This window comes from Mesitornis unicolor, unplaced genomic scaffold (assembly GCF_000695765.1).
Source record: "Mesitornis unicolor isolate BGI_N332 unplaced genomic scaffold, ASM69576v1 scaffold50804, whole genome shotgun sequence".
Classification (NCBI taxonomy): Eukaryota; Metazoa; Chordata; class Aves; order Mesitornithiformes; family Mesitornithidae; genus Mesitornis; species Mesitornis unicolor.
Window position 1 is genome coordinate 1 of NW_010181761.1, and position 8,678 is coordinate 8,678.

Below are 8,678 nucleotides of genomic sequence, written 5' to 3' on the forward strand. Positions count from 1 at the left end.
CCCTAACGTTCTGTGATTCTGTGATTCATTTCTGCACCTCCAACTTCTGGGCTCATCCATCTGGGTTTTCACAGTGACCCACAGCCCTACAAGTACATCTACCCCATAGCACAGGCAACTTTAACCAGTTGTAAAAAGTGTTTGAGAGCAGAGCCTCACTGTTTCCATTCACTCATTCAAGTAAGAAGAGCTTAAAAAGCAAGTATTTTTAAAATTTATTTTTTTAATTAAAATAGTGCTAGGAGCAACAGTCAGATTTCAGACTGTTATGCATTTGCTTTACCTTTTCACAAGTAGAAGCAGAAGGAGTGACCATGTCAGTGTTATGCTACATGTAGCTAAGTGTTAATACTCGCTCTGACAAGCAGGATTACTATCTGTTAGCACGCTAAAAATGCTCACAAACTCCATGACTCAGACACTGTCAGGTATGGAAGTGGCAACAGCACAGAGGAGGTGTGAAAGCGGAGGCAGAGATGAGTACCAAATTAGCAAGTTTTTATTAGTAGCAGCTGTTTCCAGGCATTGCTTAGGCTATCTGCAGAATCATTATGAAGAACTAACTTTAAAAAATGTGCATGAACATTTGACTATAGCTGATAAAGATGTGAACTGAAGGAAAACAGCGAAGCGTATCCGTAGTAGCAGATCAGAAAATCTCAGCAGACCGGGTTGCAGAAGAAAAAGCCACACAAATCTTTCTCCACCCAACTCAGTAATTTTTAGCATGCAGTATAGACTGTTGTACCTTGTTTAACCATAGGTAACACAGAGCGCTCATAACGCACTGCTATCTGTCAACAACTGTTACCAAAAACTGAACATGGGGGCAAGCTACCTGGTAGCAGATCACTGCTTCCAGAAGCAGCCAAAACTCAGAAGAAATAGAAATAAAATGTGTGAAAAATTGTCACTTCAAATCCTTAAACCCAAATTCTACCCTCAATGTAGAGATAAACCTTCAGTGTTTCTGGAGAAGGAAAGTATCAGTTACAGCTTGAGAGGCTGGCTGGATCACTTTGCTCCTTTCGCAAGCACTGAAGTCTTGTGTACTTGTAGGTACCCCAGAAGCAAGATGTTTCTGTCTAGGGATAACCATTCTTCACACATGACCAACTGCTTCACCAGCTATCAGTTTATTCAGAGAGAAGGGGGTTTGAGGGCTCCCAGCACAGAAAAGGAAGAGCTGCACAGTCCACCTGAGGCTCAGGAGCAACCAGTGACCAGCAGCAAACTGGTTCACTGGGTACTGTGCACAGCCTACCAGTTCCCTAGACATCGCCGAATATCAAAACCATGCTCAGGAGCCACAAGCTAGCCAGGGGAGCAGGCTTTGAACCGTTAGCCTGCGTATTAACCAGCACCCCGGGGGCTTTCAGCCCAGCTAAGCTAACTCAATTGAGCTAAAACAATGAAACTGCACTCACGCTGCCCCTCCAGTGAGGGTCTCATCTTGGCACTATTTAGTTTGAAGGAAAGAGTCTGTGAAGGGATGAAGAGACCTTTGCCTTATAGCACTGTGGAGAGAGGAATTCATGAGTGCATGTCCTACATTTGAACTTTTCCATGCAAGTCCTGTTCTCGTTTAGGCTCCACACCTAACGAGAATGGCTCCTTAACAATAAATGACTGAAAGGTCAACAAGTACCTTGCTGGAATGGAAAAAACCATAAATGAACCCCATCACAAGCTAAAAAAGGGGACAAAACTGAGGAATTTCAACTTTCTAAATGAAAATTTTGAACTAAAAGCAAGGACAACAAAGCAGCCTCAAGTCTGTCCAAGTCTCTCTCCTGCAAGCAAACCACCATGCTGGCAAATCATCTGGTTCTCTTTAGCAACCATCTGTGCTTGCCTTCACTTAAAGAAGAATTAGCAAACAGAGGAATTGGCACATGTGAGGCACGGCACGTGACAGGCTATATTTAGATTTGTTTTCAGCTTTGCTCCAAAGACTGAAAGCAAGGAAGATCAGGTGTTTTAACTGGGAAACATGAATTTCAATGCCACCGTTACATTCTCAAATGCGTACGTCAATGCTCCAGTTAGCCATATTTTGAACTGTTTACCTTGCCTTCCTTTCCATGTAAAGCTTCATGGGTCCCTACTGTTGCACTGCCTCCACTTCACGACCTGGAGACTGAATTGATGAAGCCTCCACTGAAAAGCAGTACAGATGAGATGGGCCAGAGAACTTCCATTCCCTCCTTGTTTTATCGTAGTTTTATGGTTAAACATTAGAACCAGGATCTTACTAATTCCTGCTAGCAAATAAAACTTACCATTACAAGCAAAGGTTCAGTAGATTTTTAAAAGAATATTTTGAAGAATGGCACGAAGATTAAATTGAACAAAATATAGTCTCACCTACTAGTTTGTAGCAAGCTGCTCATCAGATAAACAATTAGAATATATCCATATTTCAATATCAAGCTCTAAGTTCTTAACATTAAAATCAAAGAGTAATCTGCACCTCAATTCTTCACTATGCTCTGTGCTGATGACAGACCAATAAAACTAGAATAAAGCATTTTCATCAGTTCTAGTATAACACCAAATCAGCAGAGGACGTACATTAAATGACACACACTGCCATTTATAGAGGTGTCTCTGTTGCCGCTTGCAGGCGATTTACGCTGACACCAGGTTGTGTTGTTAGCTGAGGCCACATTTTCTTCAGCCTTTAGGCTTGTTACCACTTCTGATAAACTGAAGAGTTCAGTAACAGACAAACACACCACCTCAAATGCTATCCTACCGCATCTCCCACACTCTGAGACAGAGTGCACAGAGCTGCTTATACCACACTGCTATAAACTAGAAATAGTTTGGACAAAAATAGGGACATGACTGCTTTAGAGCCCATGATGACAGATAAGCTCCAGGGAGCAGCAAGCAGGGAACACGATGTGCATATGCAATACCCACCCCAGACTCAGATCCTTGGAGAAAGCCTACTGCAGAGAGACAAGATCCAGCACATCACCAAGAAAAAAAAGCATCTGAGGAAAGCACTACAGACAAGTATGAAGCTTCTTAAGAGGGAAGGCACAGAGAATAAGTTTCAGTGAGCTGGTGCATAAACATTTTGCCTGTGGAATCGCATCTTATTTAAGTCTCCAGTGAAAAGGAGCGTGATTGTCTCTCCACATCATAGTGGCTGCATGTGATTAGGAGTCTCTGCAGATTCAACTCCTGCCCAGCACAGAGCTCAAACAGCAGGAGTGTAAATTGGAGCTGAAGTGCACGGGCAGAGCTGCAGCAGGAGAGAAGCGTGCCCAGCACTGCCTCTCCAGGGCTGGCTCCAGGACTGCCCTGATCTCCCTGCTCACAAGCAAGAGCTGGGGGGGTCATGGGGGAAATGTAAATGATTGAGAACAAAGTTAGACCCATTCTTCATAAAGCAGACCTAATGAGAAGTGTCAGGTCTCATTATGAGCCAGCTCCACTAAATAGGAGTCCCATTACTCAGGAGAGATGTATGTGCAAGACATGCATCATTTCTTAAAGATGTACGCATCTTTCCTCTACCCACACCACACCCGAAGGGAACAGCCTCATTACCTGGGGGTGGAGGCAGCACCAGCTCTGTAAGAACCCGTTATATAATGAAAACACTGGGAGCAGCAGTACCAACACTGTTTCATACATAAAATTTCCGTTGACCCTTTCCCCCTGAAAGAGTAGCAATCACACCTAAAACACTCATACAAGGCTGCCACAACACAGCCTACCAGCAGTTTACAACGCACCTTGTTTATTTCCCATTGAAATAATCAGAGTCCATTAACATACGGAGCAGATTTCAACTAAAACAAAAAAAAACCTGTGTAAATTTGTATCTTTCATACTTCTGCATATATGTGTCCAGAACTCTCTACCAAACCACTACCCATCCCGGTCTCCAATGAAATCCAGATGTGTTTCATATTCATTGGACAAACTTCCATAATCTAAAGGACCTTCCAAACATCTAAAGGACTTCTGTGGTGCCCTGCAAAGCTCTGAAGGAAGGTGGGCCAGACTTGCCACAGGAAAAGGAGCAGGCCTGGGAATAGAGTTGCTATAGGTTTTGCCATTCTTAAGAAAAGCAGTTCAGGTGACACTGTACAGGGAATGCAGGTATTTATTTCTCCCTCTATTGTGCATTGTTTGTGCCAGAATTCACCTGGTTTGACCCCGAAGGCCAACTGCAAAGAAGCAGCCATTAGCAGTTTTTCTCATAAAGATTTGGCTGCAGTGAGCTCCCTGCAGGCTACACGTGGGGTGTAAACCAAGCCAGGATTATTCAGGGCTCTCTGCAGTTTTGGGCTTCAGGGGAATAAATAAGAAAGAGACCCGAACTGCTTTGCACAATGCAATAAATGGATTCCTTTGGCAGAGCAGCAGGGCAGAATTAATTCCTTCAGCAGGCAGAAGAAACCCAGTCATTATACAGTATTTGCTGTCTTAACACTACAAAAATAGGATGTTTTTACTTATTATAGGTTGGGTTTGTTCTATTTCACATCACTGTATCTGAGCTACAAGCAAAATACTTCAGCCAAATATAATGGAGAAGGGCAATGTAATGCCAGACCAGGGCCAAGCACGGACAATGCATTAACTGTACTTCCCACCGGAGTAACAAATGAGCTCTTGTCCACTCCTGCATTTAGGAAAATAGTCCTCTTCACAACCCCAACTCACACGGCTGTAACTGCAGTTACTGTTCCACCACTGTATGCTAAAATGGGACACACCATCTGTATTGGTATGTCTTCCTCAGAAATGGACTTGGTAGTCTAATCTTATCCAGCCTAAGGTCAATGATTTGACTATGAAAAGTGACTAGATATGAGACCTTCAAGCCTGTAAGCATTTGCTCTTAGGTTCTTTAGAAATCAACCAGGTGCTCTTCAGTCTGAACACCTGAATAAACTCTCATGGTTATGGAAGCTGTGGTTACACTATACATACACTGTTCTGTAAGGGCAAGGATCCTCTTTGTTACCAGCAGGAGAAACACGCATGTCTCGTGTACTTTTATGCCCCTAGAAGCCTATCCTGTAGTTCACCAACTACCTCAGGGTGACTTCTGTCCTCGGAGGCTGCCAATTACAGCAGCTAAACTCAGTTCACTTGTGAAATGCTCAACCTGAAAACAAAACTCATCAAATAAATGAGAGCAGCAGCACAGGAATTCATCAAAGTGCTCCACAACAGGTGCAAGAAATTTCATCTCTCCCTCAAGCAGTCTTTGACCATTGCTGAGGCTGCTGATTAAGGACAGCAATTTAATTCTAACTGGGACAGTGATTCTATATAAAAACAGCCCAGAGCATTCGCTCATAAGTATCAGGAGACTACTCCAAAAACCCAGCACCCAGCCAACATACAAAAAAGGGGAAGACTCCCACCCCCCACCACTTTTTGTGGAGACTGAACTACTTGTGAGCCTCGGGCAGAGTTTCCTACATCAAGAACACTTTTGTAATTCTTTCCATAGCAGAAGAAAACGTGGTACTTTCACTCATGCTCACTGAAGTATTTCACTGTGCTTCTCCAACAAGCACTGCAGACAGAGCATGTGACTTCATATACAATACAAACATGACCCAAATAAGCTTCCCGAATCTGCAGAATATACAACTATGGGATACTTTTCATTTGCACCAGGTTGTCCTTAGCAAGCCAGTCTTCCTTTAGGATATTTGAGTAAACTGTACTCTCAACTGCCAGAAAATCCTTGAGAATTAAAAGGTTGACTTAAAATCACTACCATGCCCACAGTGATCACTCCGTGCATGCGCATGCATGCGTGTGAACCATCCTATTGAAAAATTTGCCCCGGAAGATGCTCTGTATAATAAATGACAGAGCTAACAGAACACAAACATGAGATTAGAGTTAGTTCTTTCATCTGAAAATGTCATTGGCCTTAATGTTGCTCCAGCCTTGACCCCTAAACTCTTTCTGACAGGAGATCCACAAAGGAGAGGCAGCTGGCCAAAGCAGCACAGAAGATACCAGGAAAGTGGTCTCGATATTTTAAAGACAACGACCACTGCAGCTTTAAGGCTTTTACAGATGAAACCAACCTGACACAGAAAGACATGAAAGAAACTGGAGAAAAAGACCACAGCAGAGAACACAGCAACACTACTAAGCAAGACTGAAATGTGCTTGCCTCTGCAGCTTTACCACATGTTACCGCAGACTCCATGGGAAGGGCGTAGGGTCGTTTCTAATTCATTGTAATTCTTGTTACGGACACCAGACTGTAGATTCATCCTTGCAACATGCTCCAAGTTTCACATGTTCTCTAAGACAACAGTTGAGGTCTCTCGGATCCACATGGTACTTTTACCAAAGGGGAAATAGAGGACAGGTCCTGCATGAAGAAAGCTCATCTCCAGACGTGCTAGATATTTATGCATTTGACCTCCATCACTGTTGATGGAATTGTGCAAGTTAATCTTTCGCTCATGAGGTCCACACTAAACAGCATCACCTCATCATTTAGCTGCCCACTCCTTTAGCCTACATTTTGTGCACATCTGTTGGAAATACCGTGAAATGCAGTGGTAGAGCGCTTCTGCTCGGCTACACCAAAGCTTTACCAGAGGTTAGGAAAATTATGATGTACACAACACCGAAGTAACTCTGGTCTGCTGCTTCTTTGCAAGGGAATCCGAGGGTCAAGGCACTTTGAATTCAGTCCAGAAGACACAACAGCACTAAAAACTTACAGACTTATTTTTCTCCTGCCATGTGCTACTACCACAGATCAGACAACCAGTGGTGACCTGCAGGTCAGACATTTCCCAACAGATAAGGCCAGCTGGACTATGGCCTCAGGCTTGTCATTCCACCAGCTGATCTTTCAAAGCTGAGAAGTTCCCAGCATGATGAAATCATCATGCTTCATTAATAACAAGGAATACATGCTTGTTTTCTTTAATAAGCAGTTGAGTGCATTAATTATTCAACACCATTCCAAGTTTGGAAAAATAATGTTATTCTTGACTCCTCTTTTGACCTGGACAGGAGGAACCAGAACGAAAAGGTCTCTCAGCTGTAGATGGTGACACTGTCCAATGACAGGTGACATAGTCTGGGATGAAAAGGAGCACCAGTCTAGACAAGTATTGGTGTTTTGTTCCTGGAGCTGGGAGGCATTTACTGACTGCTCACAACAGTCACACACACGCATCCCCTGCCTCCTCTGAAAACACATGAAATAATTGCCTTGGTGGAGCATTGTGGAACCATAATATTCCAAAAGGATCCAAGCCCCATAATGAATAACTGCCAGTAAAAATTACAAATATTGTCATATGTAGTATCAGTTCCACAGCATTCAGTTTGCTCAGGTGATTCCCACGTTCTAATCCATTACAAAAAGAGCTGCCAATGAACTCGCACCTTGAGACAGTAAATATCAAAACAAAGCCAAGGTCTATACAACTTATTGGCAACCTTGGACCTCCCAAACTTAGTCTGCTACACCCACAGTATAATAAGGATTTTGACAGGACAACAGATACATTGAATGGAGAGAAGAGGAGGAAGAAAAAAGACAGCTTTTGCAAAGATGGCTAACAGAAATCATTTCCTCTGAAAGCTAAGATGAAAGGCACAGCCTTCTGATGTACCAAAAATAAACGCAATACATGCTTCTATCCTGTAAATTAATTCTTCACAGGTGAATAGATACAGAGCTCCTCTGCCTTTCCATTTCACCTAGTCCTCTCCAGCCTCTGACTTCCACAGATATCCCTTCTATTACAGAAATGGAGTTAGAACACAAAAATGCAGAAAAGCCTGTGATGTCCCCATTTGGCACATTCCTGGAACTGTGATTCAATGTTAATTCAAAAGGACATACAACCAATTCAAATAATCTCCCCAACTGATGCTGCAAAAGGAAGCAGTTAGGAAATGAAAGCCTCGGTGATCACTCAAAAACATCACAGACCAGGAAGGGTGTCTGAAAAATACCTGTCCTTCACCTCTCACAACCTGTTCTGTTCCCTGATAGTTATAAACATCCTCTTGCTTCACCCTGTCAAACAGATCATTTACCATATTTTATACAAGTTTAAACTGAGCTTGATGCCACCAGGCTACAGATGTCTACAGGCTATATTTTTTAAAGTTCCACTTTTACTGCAAGATCGCTTCAGTCTCTTCACAACATTAAAAAGAAATTTAACAGGCAAATATTCAGACACTAACAAATAAACCCGTCCATCCCTGTGGCACATTCATTAGCACCTACCTTTCCCCGTAGTCATTATCTGCAGTGCTCGTGAGATGCTGGGGACGAGCACTGAGCTCCTGCAGCCCGTACATGTCTCTCGGCAACTTAACCACCAGCAAACTCTCCACCCTCCCGCACGACTTCTCCGTGTGACCTAGCAGACGAGTGCCAGCTCTCCTCCAGAATAAAAGCCTGCTCAGCATTCAGCCGAGTGCCATGTGTCACATCTCCCCCTGCTAAATTTAAGAGGTTAAAATCCAGGAGATAGCAGTATGCTTATTTACAAAGTTGTGTAATAGAAAGGGAGCAAGCAGAGCTCATCTTGTCTATTTATACGTTCCATGAGGCTGTATTATCAGCTAATTCAAATACCACTCAGACATTACTGCTCCCTCAGCCCCCAAGCAGGTCCTTGCTTTTTTTGTGCCACAGG